Below are 25714 nucleotides of genomic sequence, written 5' to 3'. Positions count from 1 at the left end.
GGCATTCATTTCTGGAAGTAAAGCACACAAGATATTCTAAAAATTTCTCATTACACCCACATAAAAATGATATATATCAGAAATAACACCTCTAGCACTCACTGGCCTTATGTTTCTGGGTACGGTAGAGTTGTTTATGTAAGACCAGTGATTCTTCCAGGAACAACTAGAAAAGCTAGATTAAACATAAGCATGATCTGCTTACAGACATCACACAGTTTCTAAAGCAACAAGGAAAAAGGGTGATAAACTTTCAGAGAGAAGAGCCATGGAGTAATGATCCAACCTTCTGTAGCCACTTTTCCCAAAGGAAATTGCTTAATCCTAAGTATGAGCAAGAGGCTGAAAGCCCGGGCTTTGCCTGAGTAAAGCACTGCTTCTGATGGGCAGAGAAACCGGTAGACTTTTTGGCACTTTTATGCAGCTGGAGTGACACGATTGAAGGGCCTCGAACATGGACTGTTTTCTCTTCAAGACAGCTGGAAAGGATACGGAAATAAACAGCTCAGCTGAAAACTAGAGCAAAGCTTTGGGCAGCCTCAGAGTAATGATAAGACAAAGATTAGAGTTCATGACCTGCCAGGGACAGGAACCCCAGTGTACACACCAGGTCCTCAGTTGAAAGCCCAGAGCTCATTAGTGTAAGAGGAGAGGTGAACCGAAGAGAGCTATGCCAAGACTGCAACCCAGAGTAGCGTCTGCTCAGTCCCTTACTGAGCAAAAGCAAAAGCTTAGTACCTCCCCACTGGGGAAGGGTAACGTTTCCCTCGAGGAAAGTAGCATCAACTGGGCCTCTCCAGTTTTTTTGTTTGTTTGTTTGTTTGTTTTTTGTTTTTGTTTTTGAGACAGAGTCTCACTCTGTCATCCAGTCTGGAGTGCAGTGGCGCGATCTCAGCTCACTGCAACCTCTGCCTCCCGGGTTCAAGCGATTCTCCTGCCTCAGCCTCCTGAGTAGCTGGGATTACAGGCACCCACCACCGCACCCAGCTAATTTTTGTATTTTTAGTAAAGATGAGATTTCACCATGTTGGCCAGGCTGGTCTCAAACTCTTGATCTCAGGTGATCCACCAGCCTCGGCCTCCAAAGGCATGAGTCACCGTGCCCAGCCCTCTTCAATATTTTATAGACAATGTCCAGAATTTAGTTAAAAATTATAAGGCCTACCAGGGAAAAGGACTGTATAGAGTCTGTTGAGTCCCTGAGGGAATGAAATATATACCAGAAGCAGACTCAGAACAGAGACTCTAAAATAACTAACATATGTTCAAGAAAAATAGAAGAAAACAAACAATAGAGATTATTACCAGAAAAACCAAAACCTAAAGAGGAAAATTAAATGAAACTGTAAAATGGAAAGTACAATCTCTGTAATTAGGACTCAGCAGGTGGGTTCAAGACTAGGCAATACACAGTATAAGAAAGGGCCGGTGAACTGACACATGGGTCAGTAGGAAATATTCAGATTTTAAAACACAAAGGAAAACAACAATGAAAAAAAAGCACAGAAACCCCTGGTATATATTGGAACTGTGTAATACACAGGAATAATTAAAGCTCTTTGAGAACAGGGCAGAATAAATACTTGAAGAGATAACCAAATAACCAAACAGAATTTTCCAAAACTGATATATAACATTATCTCACAGATGTAAGAAGCTCTACACACAAAAAAATCACACATACCCACATCAAGATAAAGCTGTTGAAAACCAAAAATGAAAAGAAGATCTTAAAGTAGTGGGGTGGGGCTAGAGCGTGGGGAGAAACATTACCTTCAAAGGCGTAACAGTAAGACATTTTGTCTGCTTTTTGGTAGAAATGATGGAGCTAGAAGACAATGGAATATCTTTTTAAAAGCTAGAACTCTACAGCCAGTGACAATAATCTCCTAAAATGAAGGTGAACTCAAATTGTTTTCAGAAGATCAAAATCACAGCACTAATTTAATAATTCTAGCTCTAGTGTGGCAAGCTGAATAATGGCCCTCCACAAATGTCCATGCCCTAATCTCTGGAACCTGTGAATATGTTCTATTACATGGGGAAAAAGGAACTTTTTTATTTTATTTTATTTTATTTTGTTTTTTGAGATGGGGTCTTGCTTTGTCACCCAGTCTGGAGTGCAGTGGCTTGATCTCAGCTCACTGCAACCTCCACCTTCTGGGTTCAAGCGATTCTCTTGCCTCAGCCTCCCAAGTAGCTGGGATTACAGGCGCCCGCCACAACGCCCAGCTAATTTTTGTGCTTTTAGTAGATACAGGGTTTCATCATGTTGGCCAGGCTGGTCTGAAACTCCTGACTTCAAGTGATCCAGCTGCCTCCATCTCCCATGGTGCTGGGATTACAGGCGTGAGCCACTGCGCCCAGGAAAAAGGGACTTTGAAGATGTAATTAATGTTACTAATCAATTGACCTTAAAATAGGGAGATTATCCTGAGTTATCTGGGTGGACCCGATATAACCACATGAGTCTTCACAAGCAGAATCTTCTTCTAGCTGAAGGCAGAAGAGAGATGTGGCAGGAGGGGAAGCTGGACAGATTTCAAGGATGACAAGGATCTAATGCATTTTTGCTGACTCTAAGATATAAAAGTCCATCTGCAAGAACCAGAAGAAGGCCTCTAGGAGCATAAGGATAGTCCCAGCTGACAAGTATTTAAAGAAATAAAGCTGTCTGGGCACAGTGACTCATGCCTGTAATCCCAGCACTTCAAGAGGCTGAGGGGGGTGGATCACCTGAGGTCAGGAGTTCGAGACCACTCTGGCCAACATGGTGAAACCCCATCTCTACTAAAAATACAAAAATTAGCCTAGCTTGGTGGCAGGTGCCTGTAATCCCAACTACTCAGGGGGCTGAGGCAGGAGAATCGCTTGATCCCGGGAGGCGGAGGTTGCAGTGAGCCGAGATCGCGCCATTGCACTCCAGCCTTGGCAACAGAGCAAGACTCCATCTCAAAAACAAAAACAAACAACAACAAAAAAAAAAAACAAAAAAAAAACAGAAAGAAAACTGTCATCCTATGACTGAGGGTTAGGGTGCCTAACATGTGCACAAAAGGCTCCTAACACAATGAGACAGAGCTGGGAGTTGGAAGAGAAGGAGAAAGGCCCAGGCAGGCTGGAAGCATGGGGCTGCCTCTGAATATCCTAAGGCAGAACTCCAAGGAATCAAAAAACTCTAAATAAGAATCTGCATTTACAGATAATAGCAGTATATTTGTTAAAATAAAAAGATAGACTACAGGGATGAAGACAGTGTGGTACCAGACACATCAATCAGTGGTTTAAAAAAAAAACTGAGAGCCCAGAAATAGGTGCTTCCACTTATGGTCAACTGATTTGCAATAAAGGTGCCAACAAAATGCAAGGAGAAAGAAGGTATTTTTAACAAACAGTACTGGGAAAATTGGATATTTACAAGCAAAAGCACCTTATACCATACACAAAAGTTAACTCAAAATTTATCACAGACCTAAATGTGAGAGCTGAAACTAAAAATCATAGAAGAAGGAATAGGAGTAAATCTTCATGCTCTTGGGTTAGGCAATGATTTCTTAGATATAATACCAGAAACACATGCAAGAGGAGAAAAATGTTAACTTAGACTTAATCAAAATGAAAAGCTTTTGTATGTCAAAGGACACCATCAAGAAAGTAAAAATACCCTCAAATATTGGGAAAAGATATTTGCAAATCATGTATGTGATAAGAAACTTGCATCCAGATTATATCAAGAACTCTTAAAACTCAATGGTTAAAAGATAAGTAGCTCAATTATGGCTAGGCACGGTGGCTCACACCTGTAATCTCAGCAATTTGGGAGGCCGAGGCAAGCAGATCGCTTGAGCTCAGGAGTTAAATATCAGCCTGGGCAACATACTGAAACCCCGTCTCTACTAAAAATGCAAAAATCAGCCGGTCGTGGTGGTGTGTGCACCTGTAGTCCCAGCTACTCGGGAGGCTGAGGCACAAGAATCTCTTGAACATGGGAGGCAGAGGTTCCAGCAAGCCAAGATCGTACCACTGCACTCCAGCCTGGGTGACAGAGTGAGACTCCGTCTCAAAAAAAAAAAATGTAGCTCAATTAGTAAATTGGCATAAGCCAAAACAGACATTTCACTGAAGAGGAGACACAGATACCAAACAAGCACATGAAAAGAAGTTCAATATCACAGCCATCAAGAAAATGCAAATTAAAATCACAATAAGCTATTGTACCATTATACATCTATGCAAATGACTGTAATAAAAAATAGTGACAGCATCAAATACTGGCAAGGGTGCAGAGAAATAGATCACTCATACATTGCTGGGGGAAATTTAAAATGGTAAAGCTACTCTGAGAAAGTTTGACAATTTCTTATGAAACTAAACATGGAATTACTATATGACTGAACAGTTGCACTCTTGGGCATTTATCTCAGAGAAATAAAACTCATGTTCACACAAAAACCTGCATATGACTGTTCATAGAAGCTTCATGCACAATTGTCAAAACCTAGAAACAGTTCAGATGTCCTTCCAACTCAGATACCCTTCAGTGGGTAAATGGTTAAATAAACCGTAGAACATCCCACCATGAAATACTCAGCAATCAAAAGATATGGAGTATTGATACATGAACATCTTGGATGAATTTCCAGGGAATTATGCTAACAGAAAAAAAAGCCAATCTCAGATTACATACTTTATGATTCCATTTATACGACATTCTTGAAATGACAACATTATAGAAATGGAAAGCAGACTTGTGGTTGCCTAAGGTTAGGAGCAGCGGAGTGGGAGGAGGTGTAATGGAATGGGGCCAAGTGGGGAAGGTAGATGGTATGGTTATAAAAGTCAACAGGAGGGAGCCTTGTGGAGACAAACCTGTTCTGCATCTTGTGGTAACAGATACACAAACCTTTATCAGTGATAAAAAATGCACAGAACTCGTCTGGGCACAGTAGCTCACACCTGTAATCCCAGCACTTTGGGAGGCCGATGCGGGGCAGACCACCTGAGGTCAGGAGTTCAAGACCAGCCTGGCCAACCATGGCCAACATGGTTAAACCCCGTCTCTACTAAAAATACGAAAATTAGCCGGGCACGGTGGTGTCTCTACTCAGGAGGCTGAGGCAGGAGAATCCCTTGAACCCAGGAGGCGGAGGTTGCAGTGAGCCGAGATCACGCCACTGCACTGTAACCTGGGTGACAGAGGGAGACTCTGTCTCAAAAAAATAAATGCATAGAACTAAATACACATATGTGCACACACACACAAAAGAGTACACATGAAACAGGAGAATCAAGAGTAAGCCTGGTAGATTGTTTCATTGTTAGTATCTTGGCTGTGATATGATATAGTATGTCATCATTGGAAGAAATTGGGCAAGGGATCTCTCTGAATTATTTCTTACACCTGTGTGGATTTACAATTACCTCAATGAAATTTTTAATTGAAAAAATGCAAAAGATTTAAATAAACATTTTCCCCAAAGATATACACATGGCCAAAATGCACATGAAAAGATGCTCAACATCATTCGTCACTAGGGAAATGCATACTGACAAAATCACAATGAGATACCATTTTTTACCTAGTAGAACAGTTATACTTTTTTAAAAAGGCAAACAATAATAAGTGTTGGCAAGGATGTGGAGAAACAGAAACCCTCCTACATTGTGTGTGGAAATGGAGAATGGTACAGCCACTCTGGAACAGTTTAGCAGTTTCTCAAAAGGTGAAACACAGACTTCATATGTGATCCAGCAATTCCGCTTCTATTAATAGCTATCTACCCAAAAGAAAAGAAATGAAATGAAAACATACGTCCATGCAAAGACTCGTAAACAATGTTTGGCAGGGTGCGGTGCCTCACTCCTGTAATCCCAGCACTTTGGGAGGCTGAGGCAGGCAGATCACCTGAGTTCAAGACCAGCCTGGCCAACATGGTGAAACCCTGTCTCTACTAAAAAAATTTTAAAAATTAGCCAAGTCTAGTGGCACATGCCTGTAATCCCATCTACTTGGGAGGCTGAGGTAGGAGAATCGTTTGAACCTAGGAGGTGGAGGTTGCAGTGAGCGGAGATTGGGCCACTGTACTCCAGCCTGAGCAACAGAATGAGACTCTGTTTCAAAGAAAAAAAAAAAAGCTCTATTCACAGTAGCCAAAAAGTGGAAACAATCTACGTGTCCATGAACTGATAGGTGGGAAACAAGATGTTTATGCACACAATGGAATACTATTTGACAATCAAGAAGAATGAAGTGCTAAAACACACTAAAAACTGGAAGAATCTAACGCTCAGTGAAGCAAGTCAGACACAAGTGACCACATATTTTATCATCCCATTTATGTGAAATGTCCAGAAAAGGCAAATTTTTTAGAAACAGAGAACAGATGAGTGGTTGCCTACAGCTGAGGGTGAAAATTGGGAATGACTGCTAATGAGCAAGAGGTTTCTTTGTAGGGTCATGGAAATGTTCTGAAATTAGATCATGGTAATAATTGTACAACTCTGTAAATATGCTAAAATTCTTTGAATTGTATACTTAAAAGAGATGTATGTTATGCTACGTAGATTATACCTCAATAAAACTGATAAAACCAAAATGAAACAAAATTAAGATAAAGTATGTTTGCAGAACACATTGTAATGGTTGGTTTGCATTAAAACTGTTGAGTGTCTGGACATGTGGCAGGTAGTTCTCTGTTTGTGCTGGAGACAGCGTGTCTGTCATTGTCACTAATAGGACCACAGAGAGAGAACTGAGGAACTAAGCCCCGAGAAGGGGCTGACTGGCTTGAGGGCCATGCCAAGGAGAGTGGGGAAAATGCACAGAAGTTTAGAAAAGTTCTAGTTATATTGCTTTAGGTTGCAGCGTTTTACAATTGCAAGATGTTTAGGATTGTCTTTTATTCAAATCTGCTAGTCACTACCCAGCTGAAAGTATAGACTCTAGGCCAGGTGCGGTGGATCACGCCTGTAATCTCGGCACTTTGGGAGGCCGAGGCAGGTGGATCACCTGAGGTCAGGAGTTCAAGACCAGCCCAGACAACATGATGAAACCCGTCTCTACTAAAAATACAAAAATTAGCTGGGTGTGGTGGTGGACGCCAGTAATCCCAGCTACTCGGGAGGCTGAGGCAGGAGAGTTGCTTGAACCCACGAGGCAGAGGTTTCAGTGAGCCAAGATCGCACCACTGCACTCCGGCCTGGGCAACAGAGCAAGACTCCATCTCCCCAAAAAAAAAAAGAAAAGAAACTATAGACTCTAAGCTAAGAACATATGACAATTAATTTACTTCCACATTGCTCCAGTCACTTTCTTGAATCTCTCCTAAGCCCAGTGCTATGATTTTGACATGTTCCCTCCAAAATTCAGGTGTTGAAACTTGGTGGCCAATATGATGGTATTGAGGTGGGGTCTTTAAGTGGTGATTTAAGAAGTAAATTACCCAGTTTGTGATATTTTGTTATAGCAGCACTAAACAGACAAGGACATCCAGGCTTCCACTTACCTTTCCAGCAAAGATGCAGACAACAGTGTCACCCTAGCCACAGCTGGGACTGATGCTTTCTCCTAGAGTTGAATCTCTGTGTTGGTGCACTGCTCTCCTCCTAACTCCTAGGGCTCAACCATAGTGTTTTGTAAATCACTGACCTTTTTATGTCTTTCCTAATCAATTCCATGGGTAAAATTAAATAATAATATATTGAAAGTAAATCCAAACTTAGTTGGTCACAATTTTGATATAATTCAGCATCTTATGGCCAAAAACTTTGGAACAGGCCAAAAACTTGATACACAGTTTCCTAGTATCTCTACTAATGTTACAAGATAGTACAAGTTGGGGAAGGGATTACAGCTAAACAAAAGCAATTTTGTGGTTCTGAATATGATCAGACCAGCCCAAGCATTGTATTCTCAGAAAGGAAATGTGTTGTCATGCCTTAATGAAGAGGTAAGTGCTCTTTCATGAATCTGCTTGGTGGCCCAAGGATCTGAGGGATTACCACCTGGATTTGATGAGTCAGACTCTAAATATTACAATGTTAGCACCGGCCATGTCTGTTGCTCAGATCTCCCCTTTTGTGGCACCCTGGCTAGAGACTCAAACGATTTGGGAAGCTCAGATCCCAGGCTCAGATCCCCTCTGCCAGTCCTTTCCTTTAAGGGATCATCCTATGCACAGGAGGGTGCCACTGCCCTAAAAAGAAAGTCAGAGAAATCTGCCAATGCATGTGGTGTGGGAAGAAGCTATCAGAGGCTGGTGTCAGTGACTCTGTGGGTAAGCCACCTGCCTGAATTTTCTTTAGTTCCCCTCCAGATCCCTGCTCCACGCCTTTCTTTCCTGCTCTCCATCAGGAGGCAGGCTGCCAAGGGTTGCGCCAACAGGCCCTCTTGCCCTCTGACTTCCGGCTGGACCTGACTGAGGGGAGAAATTGGCAGGAGCTGGGAGGCCAAGAGGAGAGGAAATGGGGTATTTTTCCTCACTCTTCCTAGTCAGGCCTCAGGGTGGGCAGTAGCGGGGTTCCTCTCCCCAGGGCTGGGCTGCTCTCCAGGGACCTTTTCTACACTGGTTGGTCTTGCTGGGTGAGTATCCACTCCCTTCCCTTGCTCCTTCAGGCCTAGGAGAGGGTACAGAACTTGTTGCTGCGGCCACCCCAGGGTGCTTCACTGCCCCTTGTTGGTTTCTCTTAGCCCTGCCCCCTTTGTAAATAGTGCCTTCATGAAACCTGCTTCCATCACCCCTTTTGTGAGTGCCGTCTGTTTCCTGCCAAGCTCCAGGCGGTTACTGGGGGCAACCATTGGTGAGTAAAATTGGGAAGCACCGGAAAGGGATTTAATATTTTATTTTATTTTATTTTATCCTGCTCTCAATTTTTTTTTAAATATTTAAAAATGAGCAAGTGTCACTTTGGGGATGAAAAACAGCACACAAATGTATACACACACTCAAAAAAAATCAAAACTAACTTAAAAGTTAATAAATAATATTACACATAATAGAATGCATGTAGGATATGTGCCTATTTCTTTCACTATGAGGAGTTCAGACAAAGATATAGTAGGTGTGTTCTACATGACATAAAGATTTGACTGTAAGAGTATGTGCTTGTGTCATATTGATGAAAACCTCTTAAGTCTCTAAAAATGGAATTCATCACCAAGTATGGACTCATGAACAAAAAGAAAACTTTAAAGTGATATTAGAAAACAAAGAATTTAAGATTGCATTAAAATTATATAATATTAGGCTAGGCACGGTGGCTCACACCTGTAATCCCAGCACTTTAGGAGGTTGAGGCCAGCAGATCACTTGAGGCCCAGGAGTTCAAGACCAGCCTGGCCAGCATGGTGAAACTTCATCTCTACTAAAAATACAAAAATTAGCCAGGCATGGTGGCTCACACCTATAATCCCAGGACTTTGGGAGGCCGAGGCGGGCAGATCATTTGAGGTCAGGAGTTTGACACAAGCCTGGCCAACGTGGTGAAATCCTTTCTCTACAAAAAATACGAAAATTATCAGGGCGCAGTGGCAGGCCCCTGTAATCCCAGCTACTTGGGAGGCGGAGGCAGGAGAATTGCTTGAACCCAGGAGACGGAGGCTGCAGTGAGCCAACATCACACCACTGCACTCCAGTCTGGGTGACAGAGCGAGACTGTCTCAAAATATATATATAAAATACTACTTAATCTAAAAAGATTATTCCCCAAAACTGCATTTGCTAGGGATTTAGTGACGCTTCAGCATTCAGATGCATCTGTATGAGATATTCTCCCCAAAACCACGTTTGTTTAAAACATATGCTTATTTTGAAAGTAATGTAGCAACATTTTCCTAATTAATGTTCTCATACATAATTTTAAAACATTTATGACTAAATATAATATTAGATCTATGACTTTACATAGCTAAGCATTTTTAAAATAAGCCTTAGTAATGCATATTTACAATAAAAAATATTTGACTTAATATATGAGAGTATTATTAAATACTGATTCTCTAACAAAAAATAGAAACAATCTAAATGCCCATTTGTAGTTAAATGGCGAAATAAAATATATTTCCACAATATAATGCTATAGAGCAGTCTACAAGGAAAGAACTAGCTCTGTGTGCAGTGTAATGAATATATCTCAAAACACATGCTGAATGAAAACAGCAACTTCCATGATAGCATAATGTGCCTTTGTGAGAAACAAACTCCACAAATAATAAGTTCTTTGCTTTTTGTTTCTTAAGAAACATGATATAGTATTCGTTATGAGCCAGGCACTTTCTCAGCACTTGACAGATATTAACTCATAATTTTCAGAGCATTATGAGTTATGCTCAGGAAGACTGTAATGTTGTAGATTTCCTAGAGATGGGAAACTGAGGCTCAAAAATGGGAAGTTACTTCCCCAAGGCCACAGAGCTTCTAGAAGGAGGCACTTGGATCCAAACCAAGGTGGGCAGGCTCCATAGTCTGTGCTCCTGACTAATGCTTCTTGTGAGGCTGGGAAAGATGGACGTTGGCTGCGGGATTTAGGGAATGCCTGAGCAAAATGCTGCTGGAATTAGCCACACTCAACACCCCCATCTCTGGGGCATCTACTCATAAACCATTCGTCACTCTCTTCCCTTACTCAGGCCCAGGTGTTCTGGGAGTAAATAGTTCATGTCTTCTTCCTTCTGAAAAGAGCAGCGGGACAGTTGGCAACCTCTTACATCCTGGAAGAAATAATGTCATCCATTGTAAGTTTCCATTCATATGGTTAGTAACTATGGAAGGCTGTGAGGACCCAGGCTTTTGTTCTCTTACACATACTGTCCCGGAAAGAGCACTGAACGTGGAGTCAGAAAAGCTAAGTTTGGGTCCTGGCTCCAGCATTTAAAAGTGGGAAAGTCACTAGAGTCAGAGATAAAGATGTTTGGCTGAATACGTCTTCCCCAAACTTCAGTAGAGAAGAGGATGATATGCTCCTTTATCAGTCAGGGGAGCAAGTTTTTTGTTGTTGTTATTGTTGTTGTTTGTTTAATTTAAATAGGAGTCTTCCATTATCACTCACCAAACAAATGTTTAATGAGTGTCCAGCTAGGTTGGAAAAAGGAATTTACAGTGTAGGTGGGAGACATGAGACCTACATACCTGAAATAAAAGCCAAAATTTAAAATAATGATATGGCCTTAACTGTGTGGAAGAGGGTATTGTTACTTTGGAGTTTTTTGTTTGTTTTGTTTTGTTTTTGAGATAGGGTCTCACTCTGTCACCAGGCTGGAGTGCAGTGGCACAATCTCAGCTCACTGCAGCCTCAATCTCCTGGGCTCAAGTGGTGCTCCCACCTCAGCCTCCCCAGTAGCTGGGACCACAGGGGTCTGCCACCACCCCCGGCTAATTAAAAAAATTTTTTTTGTAGAGACAGTGTCTCACTGTGTTGCCCACGCTGGTTTCAAACCTCTGGGCTCAAGTGATTCTCCTGCCTTAGACTCTCAAAGTGCTGGGATTACAGGTGTGAGCCACTGCACCCAGCCCAGTATCATTACCGTGAAATTTCAGAGCAAAAGAACAGTGAGGACTAAAGTAGCCAGAACGAGAAACATTTGCTGGGTGCTGTGGTTTGAATGTTTGTGTCCCCCCCAGAATTCACATGTTGAATTCCTAGCTTCCAATGCAATAGTATTGGGAGGTGGGGCTTTTGGGAGGTGATTAGGTCATGGGGACAGAGCCCCTTATAAATGGGATTAGTGCCCTTATAAAAGAGACTCTAGAAAAATCCCTCACTTCTTCCACCACGTGAGGACAGAGTGAGAAGGCTTTCTGGACTATAAACCGGGGAGAGGGGCCTCATCAGACGTTGAATCTGCCAGCACCTTGCTCTTGGACTCCCCAGCCTCCAGAACCATGAGAAGTAATTGTCTGTTGTTCGTGTCTGGGATTCTGTTATGGCAGCCTAAATGAACAGAGACATTGGATCCTGAGGGATATGAATAGCAGTATGGAAATGGCAAGGTACTTTGCTAGAAGGAAATACAGGAAGTAGTAACACAGTTTGCAGCTGGGTTGATGAGGAGATGAGCTTGTAGTGTTGGAGCTCAATCTCCCTGCATGGTATCTTTATGATCTGTACATAGACCCACCCACACACAAGCACCTGGCAAGGTATAGGCCTTAGCCAACGTGTTCCGAAATCTGACTCAAACCCAGGAATTACATTGGTGCTATACTACAGAAGATCTTGGAAGCCAGGTAGAGGAATTTGGACCTGATTCTTGAGGAAATAGATAAATAAATGTGTTGACTGGGGACAGATGATGTTCTATGACTACAAAATGGTCTTTAGGGGTGACTCAGTCCACCAGACAGACCAGGGACAGGAGAGTCTCAGGCACGTGTCATTATAAAAGGAACTGGCTCTGAAGAGACTTCCTATGGATTATACACAAGTGGAAGGCGGCAATAAATCCACCCTATACAGTGGCCACAATACCAAACACAAAAATTGCTGTACACGTTCATTGTAAAATCCTAAAGCCAGTGTTTCTCCTACTGGAACGGGCGGAAACAAATTGCTGTCCATGTTCAGAGAATTACTGAAATGTTCAACTAATATGGATCTTCCCTTGGAGGAAAGAACTGATTATGTAGAACATATAAATCCTCATTTATTATAGAAATACTCTACATTTTCTGATCATTTTGGTGCTCAGATTATTGACTTCAATATAGTTGTACACCAATTCACCTGCCCTTAATGTGATCATTATAATAACAACCTTATATAGAACTTACATAAATTTATTTCATGTTTTCTGACCTTGCCATCTAATTTTTTTTTTTTAGAGACAGGATCTGGCTCTCTTGCAGAGGCTGGAGTGCAGTGGTGTGATCAGAGCTCACTGAAGACTCAGACTCCTGTGCTCAAGTGATCCTCCCACCTCAGTCTCCTGAGTTTCTGGGATTACAGGTGTGAGCCACTGTGCCCCACACTATCCAGTTTTTGTATCATTTACAATACAGAGAACATGCTCCCCCTAGAAACTGCTTTTTGTAGCATTTCCCAATCGACATATTTGCATAACTACCATTAGCTCCTGTGAGTGAGTCTAAGATAGCACCAGATTCCCATGACTTGGGAACCAGGCGGCAACCTCACCTCTCCCGATGGAGGAAGCTCTTCCAGCATCTCTTTCCCCCACGAGATCTGAACATGAAGCCTGTGAGAGCTCCTTGTCGTTATGTTTACATTGCCCAGGCACCTTTCTAACACAAAGCACCTTATCAGTCAACCACTTCAGTACAGATCCATTACACGGCAATTTTGTACAATGCTCCCTCAAAGCCCGTAACTTGAGAGAACAAGTGGTAGAGGTTGGTTTACCCTTAGGCAGAACAAGCTCACCTGTCTGAGGATTTCAAAAACATAAAATTGCTTTACTGTTGCTTTGCTTTGTCTAACGATTCATGCTTTAATCAAAAGCACAGGAGTAAACCCACTTTCAGGCCTCAGGTTTCAGTTAAAAGCTTCACTTGAAATCACTGTAAGTCTGGACCTACTTAATTGGATTTGAATGCCATTTATGAAATAAATTTAATTCTGAGGACCTTAGGCTCCTGCCCTGTGCTTGGTTGAAGGCCAGTCTGCACTCCTCTCTGATGACCCTATGACCTTGAACCGACCTGTTCCTTCCTTCTGAGTCCCCAGCTGACAGCAACTCTTTCCACAAGTGCCTTCATTTCATTAGTATTTTACTACCTTCTCAATTTCCATTTTTTTTTTACATTTTGCTTTTGAGTTCAGTTTTTCCTCAGCAAAAATACTTTCTTCCCAACATTCATGAGGGAGTTTTAAGTGTGATTCCAAAGTTAGACCCCAAAAAGGCACAAATTGATCAAACTAACATCAGAAATATTGGCTGAGTTGTCCTGAATCAAGACAGTTCTTCATATACCACAGCCACAGTAACATCACACACACACACGCACACACACGCACACACACAGACACACGCATACACACATGCACGCGCACACACATGCACACACACACGTGCGCACACACACATGCACACACATGTGCACGCACACACGCACGCGCACATGCACGCACACACACGCACACACGCACACACACACCTCTGTTCACAAACACTAGTATACAATACACTTAATATAAAGCGGATACAATCCCCATCATAGGAGTATATGGTCTAATTAGAGGAGCAAAAATAAAATGTTCTACACATTTGTAGCAGGACTACATCTCAGTATGCTGTTTTCTTGCACACTGGGATACATACAAAATACAGCTTTATTTTTCTTTAGCTCAATTGTTTTATCTTTCAAGCCACCATTACACCATCACCATTACATCAGAGTGATAGAAACGACATCTCATTCTTTTTCTCCCCCACCAAGAAGGAGTTTCGCTCTTGTCGCCCAGGCTGGAGTGCAATGGCATGATCTCAGCTCACTGCAACATCTGCCTCCCAGGTTGAAGCTACTGTCTTGCCTCAGCCTCCAGAGTAGCTGGGATTACAGGTGCACACCACCATGCCTAGGTAATTTTGTATTTTTGGTAGAGACAGGGTTTCACCATGTTGGTCAGGCTGGTCTTGAACTCCTGACTTCAGGTGATCCACCAGCCTCGGCCTCCCAAAGTGCTGGGATTACAGGCGTGACCACCACGCTTGGCCATTCTGCCCTTTGTCTGGGGTTGTACCCAGGTTTTGAGTGGGGTAGAGGGGTCATGCCAAGGTATCCTGAAGTGGAGGAGAGTCCACCAGGCCCTCACTGTCACCTGTCCACACAGACATCAGCCTAGACATGTGTTTCCCTGCCAGGCCCTTGGTCTCTGGTCTACACAGGTCATCACAAAGACCGCGTCCCTTTCAATCCACTGGCTCCTCCAGGTTTTGAGGCTCTTCTCCTATGACTCCTGGGGCCCTCATGGATACACAAGAATTCTTCTGCGGTTTCCATGACATGCTGAGGTGCAGGAAGCTCTTTGCTACTAAGACCCCTCTGACAGCCATTTCTTCCCGGAAATCTGGTGATCCCCCTGGGAGCACAAATCCTCCCTGTCCTCTGACACACAGACTTGGGTCTGGGCTTGCTGCTGCCCCGAACTCTGATCAGAGAAGCAGAGCGGGGCTCTCCTTTTTGAAACCCACCAACCACGATGCTCTCCCTGCTCCCTGTCACCTTCATTCTACTCCCATTAAGGATAAACTTGATCTTGTACTTTTTAAAAAATAACTGAAGTAGACATCACATTGCAATGCTATTTCTATTCCAGTGATAAATTTAAAAGAGAAATACAATTGCTGTATTTGTAAACTACCTGGAATACTTTTACAATACTCTGGAAATCAAATCGTATACAACTACTCAAACTTTAAGAATATTGGGAGTGTCAGCTTAATTATCTGCAAGAGGCGAAATAGTTTTCCCAAATAATTTTAAAGGTTATTTGACCAAAAAGTGTGAAGACCAACTACTCTGGAAACCAAAGGAAATTATTAATTATGAATGGAAGTTAAGGAAGACTTGCATTTGAGATGGTTCTTGAAAACTGAGTCAGACACTGCAGGCTAGACATGTTTGGGAAGAGGAGGTCAAGAGAGCCGACCTTCAGAGTGTCCAAGGAATAAACAGCCCTGGTGCAGGCCGGGCACGGCGGCTCACGCCTGTAATCCCAGCATTTTGGGAGGCCGAGGTGGGTGGATCACCTGAGGTCAGGAGTTCAAGACCAGCCTGGTCAACATGGTGAAACCCCATCTCTACTAAAAATACAAAAATCAGCCTGGCATGGTGGCAGGTGCCTATAATCCCAGGTGTTTAGGAGGCTGAGGCAGGAGAATCAACTTAAACCTGGGAGGCGGAGGTTGCAGTGAGCCGAGATTGCATCACTGCACTCCAGCCTGGGTGACAGAGTGAGACTCTGTCTCAAAAAAAAAAAAAAAAAAAAAATGGTAGCTAGTGTGACTGCCGGGTGCATAGTACCCACATGGTCAGGTTTTGCCACACTGATGAGCCTGGACTTGTTCCTTGGGCAAAAAGGAGAAATGACTATATCTTATCAAGATGGGTAACCCTGGGCAGACTCTGAGAGGACACAGGTTAACACTTCCGGAAATGTAAACCTCTTCCTTTAGATACTGGAAGAGCCCTGCCCAGGCTATGCACAGAGGCCTAGCTCATTGGCTGGCCCTATGCAGTGCTGTGGCCACGCCATCCATATTCGTCTCTTGTCCCTGATATCCTCCTCCTCCACCTGCTCTTCACACCATCCAGCCATGCTCACTACACACAGAGCTCAATAAATTCTTTGGGGAAAACAAATCCATATTCTCTGTCCCCAAGACTGGGTCATTCCTTCTGCAAAAATTCCCTCTGGCTGCCTTCCAACCTGCTTATGCCCGTCTTAACTGCATTGAAGTCTGTTTCCTCTCTTCCTCAACAGTTGCCAAAGCATCTCATTTACCTCTCTAAATAAGACAAAAGCAAAAAACAATTAAAATTAAATCAAACCCTGCTACGGTTTATTCCACATACATTTAAACTTAACTACATCAAGTTAAAGTTCAAATCTTTGTAACTAAGTTTCTTTCTTTCTTTCTTTTTTGAGATGGAGTCTCGCTCTGTTTCAAGAGTGAAGTGGCGCGATCTCAACTCACTGCAACCTCTGCCTCCCACGTTCAAGCGATCCTCCTGCCTCAGCCTCCCGAGTAGCTGGGATTACAGGCATGTGCTACCATGCCCGGCTAATTTTTTTGTAATTTTAGTAGAGATGGGGTTTCACCATGTTGGTCAGCCTGGTCTCGAACTCTTGGCCTCAAGTGATCTGCCCACCTCAGCCTCTGCGTCTTGTCCTTGTTTCCTGTTGAGCACTCCCTATCCTTTATTGAAATGCTGGTCCTCGACCAAACACACACACACACACACACACACACACACACACACACACACACAGATGGACCTATAGATAGATCACGCACATTTATGGGAATGTTTTAAGTTTTTGAATGTAAGTGGTAGATATCTGGGTGATCAGTACACTTTTAATTTTTGAGTGTTTGGAAATTTTTATAATTAAAAATTAGAAAACAGGATTCCCACCCTCCATCCAGTCTTTGATCTGTGATCTGGGATGTTCCCTCCATGCAGGGCACCTTTTGAGTCCTGTACTGTTTCATACCACCTCTTCCTCCAATAGCAAATCTTCTCGAAAGTGGAGAGCTGCCTATTACAGCGCCTCCTTAGCTTGGGGGATATTTTATACCTCTTACCCTTCTTTTTTTTTTTTTTTTTTTTGAGACGGAGTCTCGCTCTGTGGCCCAGGCTGGAGTGCAGTGGTGCGATCTCAGCTCACTGCAAGCTCCGCCTCCCGGGTTCACGCCATTCTCCAGCCTCAGCCTCCCGAATAGCTGGGACTACAGGTGCCTGCCACCACGCCCGGCTAATTTTTTTGTATTTTTAATAGAGACGGGGTTTCACCGAGTTAGCCAGGATGGTCTCGATCTCCTAACCTCGTGATCTGCCCACCTTGGCCTCCCAAAGTGCTGGGATTACAGCCACCACGCCCAGCCCATACCTCTTACCTTTCTAAGAATCATTCACGTCTTATCTCCCACTGTGACATAAAGGTTTTGTGCCCTCTTAATGGGTTTCAGGATAAACAAATGAGAGAGGAATGGAGGGGTTGGGGAGCTGTCTCCCCAGAGCTACAATAAGCAGATAAAAGAGGCTGTGTCTGCTCTGTCTACACCCACGTTTGGACAACATGGTGTCCCTCTTTAAGCCACGTCTCAAATGGGCTCTGCTTTCAATCTGGTGCTGTTCCGAGTCCCGTGGCCTCTCCAGTCCAGACCGCTCCTCGATGAAATGAGGCCTCTGTACCAGCTGGTTATTGGGCCAGCTCTCCTGGGCCACTTACCAAGTACGTGGATTCCCAGGCCTCACCTCCTGGTGCACACGGTCAACAAGACGAGAAACCCTGGACTGGGCGGCCTCCAGGACTCCCTCGAGCTGTGATACACCACAAATCTGTGGCAAAACAGTGTGGGCTGTGTCATCAGAGCAGAGTGCCTCTCTCATGCCTTCTCTCTCTCTCGACCCCCTCACAATCCCTCCTCCCGGGCCGCCATCCATGGCCTGGCCGGGATGCTGTCCCCTCACAAGGACGAGCTCTCCACGACACTGCTGACATGGGAGCCTGAAGCAGAACAAGAGAGTTCAGAAAGAAGCGGAGTCAAGGCTGACATTCCAACATCCGGAAGCATTTTCTTGGTCCTCCTTTAAAATAAAACAAAATTGCCATGTATCAATAAAAATAAATAAATAAAAACAAACCAAAGTGTCTTAGCTCTTTGTCAGTGCATTAAAACGTATTTTATAAGATAAACTACCTTAACTATGCGTTAAGATATATTTTCTATTGTTTGGAACATTCCTTTTTTAAATGTGTTTTTGGAGAAAAGCTTTGTAACAGCCTATTTCAGTCTAAAAATATAAATACTTTCCTTTAGGAAGTCACCGCTCCCTTCCCCTCACATATTTGAGGAAATACTGCAGATCTAACTGCAATCATGCTAAAAAAAAAAAAAAAAAAAAAAAAGAAACCCAACCACAAAACAAATCCCCTTCCAATGTTTCCACGGGAGCCAGTAAACAGCTAAGGCCACGACGATGTGAGGTGGGCGGGGGCCTGGTTCCCCCCAGTGTCACGCACTACCTTCCGTTTTCTGCTGGTTGAATGTTAAATAAATCTACATGCAAATTCACAAAGAGCCCTTTCATTCTTGGGGCATACAAAAACGCAGAATTAGGCCTGAAGTTCTGAGTCCCTTCTACCTTCCATCGGCTGAATGAGCTACAGGAATTCACTTAATAGGCCTTTGGAAGGATCCTTCGTGGCAAACCCGACCGTGACTGCCACTGGGCCAGCCTTAGCGGGACCCCTCTGTCTTCCCGACTGCTCCCGTGCCCCAGCTTGTCTGAATTACGTGATGATCTGAGGCCAGTACAGAGGTAGGTCCTGGAGGGAGTGCCAACTGCTTTCTCTTTTCTTCAGCACATTTCAAAGAATGGCAAAGCACTTTAGAAAAAGGTTTCTTTCAAACTTAATGCTGCTTAGGCCACAGGTACATATGCCTCGCTGTGTGATTGTTCAAGCCCTTAAGTCAACACAACAAGAATTTACAAGGCGCTGGCTGAGTGCACAACACTATTAACAGCCGAAGCGAACACACACACACAATGTTCATATTGTCGATCAAAGAGTTTTATATCCAATTAGGTAAGTCATTATTAATAAGTACAACACAATTGAAGGATAAAATAGTATGAATGCAATAAACTAATAACATCTGCAATATCACCTGAAAGTATCCCGTTTGGGTTGAGTGTTTGGGGAAGGCTACTGCAGAATGAACAAAACAGAATAGCAATTAGTATACATTGGAATTTGATTGCAAACTGCCTTGTCCAGAGCTTTGCTCTGACACTTATGAGCTACAGGACCTAGGGCAAAATACTTAATCGATTTTGGCCTTAGTTTTCTCATCTGTCAAATGGGGATAAGACACATTCCTATCTCAGAAGGTTCTTATAAGAAATACACATACACACGTACGTATTTACTCACTTATTGATAGACCCTTTCCTCACTAGAATATAAACCCCATGACAATAGGAAATACTGATTGTTTGCTGCTTTGCTCAACTTAGCCAAGCTGGGACTGCATTTCCAGCATTCTCTTCCCTGCATGTTGCTGGGTTAGGGCAGACCACAAGAGAATTTTGCCCAATATTTGGGAGACAAAAGCAAGGGCTCTGCCATATCTTTATGTTCTAAAGGTCAGTGCAGGCTCCAGGCAGTGTGGGAGCCACACACGTTGTCACTGATGTGCAAGCACATCCTGTCCCATGGCCACCAACCAGGTTCCTCCTTCTCCAGTTCCCACCAGAACGTCCCTGCAGCTCCTCTGCGTCCCAGGCCAGGTGTATGTGCAGCTCCTCGATGAAGGCTCCACAGCTCCTCCTGTTCAGTGTCACCATGTTGGAGCCAGTGAGGCAGACACAGGTTCCAGTTTGTTCTTGTGGGTCCCAGTTATCCTTGTGGGTTCCAGTGTGTTCTAGTGGGTTACAGTCTGTCCTAGCTGATGCCATTTCATATCTGGCTTTTCTTCCCCAAGTGGTTCTAGTAACCTACAAAGATTTCATCACCAGACGAAGAGGCAACAGCCTTGCACTGACTCCTCCAGCAACTCCCACAATTGTGTAATGTCTAATCCCCAAAATGAATCCATTATTCCGTACCACTTACAGTGATTCAGCATCTCTGACTGAACCCTGCCTTCTATGGAAATTCATGCCAGAAATCGTTTCAGAGGATGTGCCCTTGGAACCAGTTCTAGGCTACCTGAAATTGGTTCTCTGATCTGATTCAATTTTAAAGTGTTAGTGATTCTGTTTCCATTGGTAAAGAGAATAACGGTCATGTATGAAACAAGATGGCAAAAGTGATTTTAATGATTTACCTGTAGAGACCTGTCATCAAGTGCCTATAGACAGCAAGGCTTCAGGCTGGGCGTGGCGGCTCACGCCTGGAATCCCAGCACTTTGGGAGGCCAGGGCGGGCGGATCATCTGAGGTCAGGAGTTCAAGACCAGCCTGGCCAACATAGTGAAACCCGTCTCTGCAAAAATACAAAAAGTAGTTGGACATGATGGTGGGTGCCTGTACTCCCAGCTACTCTGGAGGCTGAAGCAGGAGAATAGCTTGAACCCAGAAGGTGGAGGTTGCAGTGAGCCAAGATCTCGCCACTGCACTCCAGCCTGGGTGACAGAGTGAGATTCTGTCTCAAATAAAAACAAAGGCAAGCAAGGCTTCAGGTGACTATGTGTAGCTCCTGCCATAGAACACTTTACACATAATGGGGTTGCTTGCTGATTTTGAAGTGTTCTGCAATACCTGGAGAAAGAAAATGATGAGCTTAGGGCTTTAAATTCCCAACTCAAGGTCTGGCTAAAGGACTAGAAATCTTCTATGACTGCCCTCCCCCTTGCCAAAAAAAGATTCTTTTCTTGTAGCTATAGAGTCAAGATTTCTGAAAACCAAACCCAAAGTTCAATTCAATTGAATTTAACCTTACAGGATCTCCTTTGCTAAAGTTAAGGCAATGATTGGAAAGGAGAGGGATTCATAAAAATTGGGAAGGGAGTACGTAGGCATATTCGATGTGGCAGGGGGCCTTAAGTCCCCAGATCTGCCAAGTCTTCTTTGCTGGTAGAAGCAGCCCTTTTTAGCCTGGTTAAGGAGATTATTGTCCTCATGGCTGAAGGTCCTGCAATGGTCTCTTCTGAAGTGGTTGCCTTACAAAGGACTTCTGACCCTCCTTAGGAGGAGCAGTGGGTCAGGGTCAGCCCCACCCCCACCCGTTTCTCATTGATTCTAGAACAGACACAAATCTCAGCAGGCCCCAACAGGTACGAAATATAAGCCGTAAGATTATAATACACCAATTTATATCAACAGAAACCAGAAGGACATGTGTGGAAGCCCAATAAGGATGTTGGATCAGAATGGAAGGAACACAATGTTGGACTGGACTAAATTTTTTAACATAAATATAGAATAATGTATGTTACATAATATAAATTGAAACAGATTATTGATTCAATGCATTAGCTCAAGTGGCTGGGAGTGGTGCTAATATTTTTCTTACTTGATTGACTGAAATTGGACCCAAGGGGCTACACTAAAACTTTAAAGAAATAGCAAAGAGAATACTTCTGGTACAGAATGAACATTAGAGGGGGAAAGGCAATATTTGTTTTAAACATGTTTGGTCTTTAAGAATGAATGAAAAGAAATTGGTTACTTTCTTACCCACAAGCAGGAGATTTAGCTCTAGTGAAGTTCATCTCACTTTCTACACTAATTCCAAGTAGATCATGGATCCAACACCACGGATCATTTTTTTCCCAGCCTTGTGCATCATTTTCCAATATTCTTGCCTACTGAAGTCTGTGAAATGTGGTTAATTTTAATGAGAGATTCTAATTAAATCATTTAGCCATGCCAACACAGACTTTCTCTTTCCAGTTCTCCCTCCTTTGGAACTAGTCTCTTGGGTTGAGTCCAATAAGCACATCATCTTCCCCAGCTCTACAGACTGTCTCCAGTTTTGAGACCTTTCAGACTTTTCCATTTTGTGATTTCTTAGCTTTGTGTGTTAGGGAAGTTTGGACTTCTTCATTTGTATTGTCGCCTTAATTAACATGGCTGGGACCAGAATCCAATAGACCACATTAGTCAACACTGGACAAGGAGGAAGAGTCGGAGGTGCATGATCTCAGCTCTGAGGGTTATATGCATTCTCCCTGCTCATGTCCCAGAAACGCTTCATTCCTCAAGAGTTTCAGCAGAAAAAAGCCCTCATGAATCTAGGGAATAGCATTAGCTACATGAGTGTTTTTAAGTGGATTTTTGTCTCCAGATACCGCTCAGCCTCTTCAATTCTACTTCTTAACTTTAAAAAATTACAAACTCTTTTTTTTTTTTTTTTTTTTGAGACAGTCTCACTCTGTCACCCAGGCTGGAGTGCAATAGTGCAATCACAGCTCACTGCAGCTTCCAACACCTGGGCTCAAGAGATTCTCTAGCTTCAGCCTTCTGAGTAGCTGGGACTTTAGGTGCGTGGCACACGGCTATTTTTTTTTTTCTTTTCTTTTCTTTTTGTTGTTGTTGTTGTAGAGATGGGGGTCTCACTATGTTACCCGGCTGGTCGTGAACTCCTGGCCTCAAATGATCCTCCCACCTTAGTCTTCCAAAGTGCTGGGATTACGGCCGTGATCCTGGTTTGGCCAACTTTCTTTTTTCCACAACTATTTTTTATATGAAGATTTGGCCGTTAGTATTAGAGCCTGGAAAGGGCAAGGGGGAAGGGAGGATGGGGAGAAGTTGGTTAATAGACACAGAATTACAGCTAGATAGAAGAAATGAGTTCCGGTGTTTTGTAGCACTGTAGGATAAATATAGTTAACTATCATTTATTGTATACTCTCAAAAAGCTAGAAAAGAGGATTTTGAATGTTCACAAGACAGAAATGATAATTGTTTGAGGCAATGGATATTCAAATTAGCCTGATATGATCATTATACATTGTACACATGTAACGAAATATCACTTATATCCTATGAGTATGTACAATTATCATGTGTCAACTAAAAATAAAACAGCATGTTAGCCCTCAAAATGAAATTTTTAAAAGGAGAACAATTACGCCATATCCTCTTAGGATCTGAATCTCAATGTGTCACCTACATGAAGGATTTTTTACAACTCTAGGTGTAAGTTGAAAGAGGAAAGTATCCTGAAAATCGTTGCCTAATGTTGGCATCCCTTATGTTCCATATAAGCACTGAAATTACTCAGGGGGAAGGATTTGGTCTCTTTCTCTGAACCTACATAGAACTTGTCGATTTAATTTAATTTAAATTTATTTTAACCTATAATTTTTATTTTAATTCATTATCACACCAATATCATAGTGAGAGATTTGAGCTATCAGAGTGTGTGAAGGTTAATTCTGTATCTATTATATGTTTAAAATATTTAATCAGAAATCTAAGGCTTGGTTAAATGTTGCAGCATGTAACTCCAACACATTCTAATTCCAACTGGTCCAATTATTAAAATCAGAGAAACGTATTGCAGTTTTATGTTTTTCAATTTATAAAATAAGAAAAATAATATTGACCTCTTTTACCCCTGTACTAAAAGTGTGAACAGAGTTTTACAGACACAACCTGCTAGTTAATTGCTTAATAATCTTGCATTGATTTATGCCACTGTAGCAATTTTATGCTGGTTTTTCCAGTATCAGAGCAGAGGTGTGGCTATTCTGTTAAAATGACCTTTATGCAAGTTCCAACTTTAAACAACTCTGCTTACCAGTATTTGCAAACTGAAACATCCCATTAAAACCAAAGCAAACATCCAGGGGAGGATGTTGTATATATATAAACTTTACTTGAAGAGATTTTCATTTTCTCCCATAAAGTGTAACAATAGTAAATCCCATTGTTTGACAATCACTATACAGTAAATATTTATACTAATTTCTCATGTACTCAAACAAGCCAAAAATTTTTTAAAGTTCCACACTCTTGAACTTCCCCATAATGTTTCTGATTTAATGGCAAGATTATAAGCTGTAAAGATTAGGAGGATCTTATAAAGCATCCAGTCCTTCTCACCTCTCAGCATTTTCTATGATTTTCTGTAAATTTTTTTTTTTTTTTGAGATGGAGTTTTGCTCTTGTCACCCAGGCTGGAGTGCTATGGCTCAATCTTGGCTCACTGCAACCTCTGCCTCCCGGGTTCAAGGGATTCTCCTGCCTCAGCCTACCAAGCAGCTGGGATTACAGGCACCCACCACCAAGCCCAGCTAATTTTTGTAATTTTAGTAGAAACGGGGTTTCACCATGTTGGCCAGCCTGGTCTCGAACTCCTGACCTCAGGTGATCCACCCACCTCAGCCTCCCAAAGTGCTGGGATTACTGGCGTGAGCCACTGCACCCAGCCTGATTTTTGGAAATTTTTAATAATAAAGCTTAAAAGCTATTTTTTCCACCTTGGTGGCTACAAGTAGAATTTTTTTAATTAACATTAAATCAAGAAGTTCTCACTCTCAGTTAATTAAGCTTTTTTGATGCCCAAAGTATATAGAAGTCTCTTTAAATCTCATTTAAATGACATCACATGAACTATTTCTTCTTACTCTTGCTGTAGATTGATGCTTTCTGAGACATTTAGAAGCATAAATAGAGTTGCCAAATAAAATACCAGACACCCAGTTAAATTTGAATTTCAAATAAACAATGATTTGAATTTCAGATAAACAATGAAAATATTTTTAATATAAATATGTCCCAAATATTGCTTGGGATATACTTATACTAAATTTCTTTTCATGATTTATCTATTCATAAAACTCAAATTTAACTGGGTATCCTGTGTTTTATAAAACAGCTTTAAAATACTCATGGATTATAAAATTCCACCACGTTTAGTGTGCAGTTCAATGGAGTTTAGTATATTCACAGAGTTACTCGACCATTACCACAATCTAATTTTAAAACATTGTTATCACCCAAAAAGACACCTGTGACTGTTATCAAGTCACTCCCCATCCCTGCTGCGTCATTCTGCAGCCCTGAATGGCCAATAGTTTATTTTCTGTCTTTATAGACTTTCCCATTCTGGACATTTCACATACATGGACTCAGGCGGTATGTGGTCTTTTTTGTGACTGGCCTCTTTCACTTAGCAGGCTTCCACGGCTCACCCATGTTGTAGCATGTGTCGGCGTGTGCTGCACTTCTATTTGCGAAGCCTGGCACCCCTAATCATAGGCAGACAGAACAGAACCCTTTTGCCTACAAGAAGGCCGAGGACTGATCTTTACCACCAGACTCAGAGCCAAACTTCCCGGAAGCTGCTTCCATATCTCTTCCCTCTCCTTTGCACTCTCGGAGTTTCTCATTCTGGATTTGGAGACCTGGGCTCAAGAAAAGCCCCAAGGAAACAGCACTGGGGCGGTTAGTGGAGAAGTCGCTGGGAGGCCGAGGGAAAGGGTGGAGAAAGGCGGGCGCCCCAGTTCAGGACCTGAAGCGGCCTGGGTTAATAAGCGGTCCGCCTTCCATACTGCCCTGGGGTTTTGGGGGTG

The sequence above is a fragment of the Pongo pygmaeus genome, chromosome 3, assembly GCF_028885625.2.
Source record: "Pongo pygmaeus isolate AG05252 chromosome 3, NHGRI_mPonPyg2-v2.0_pri, whole genome shotgun sequence".
Lineage (NCBI taxonomy): Eukaryota > Metazoa > Chordata > Mammalia > Primates > Hominidae > Pongo > Pongo pygmaeus.
This window is presented reverse-complemented; position numbering follows the sequence as displayed.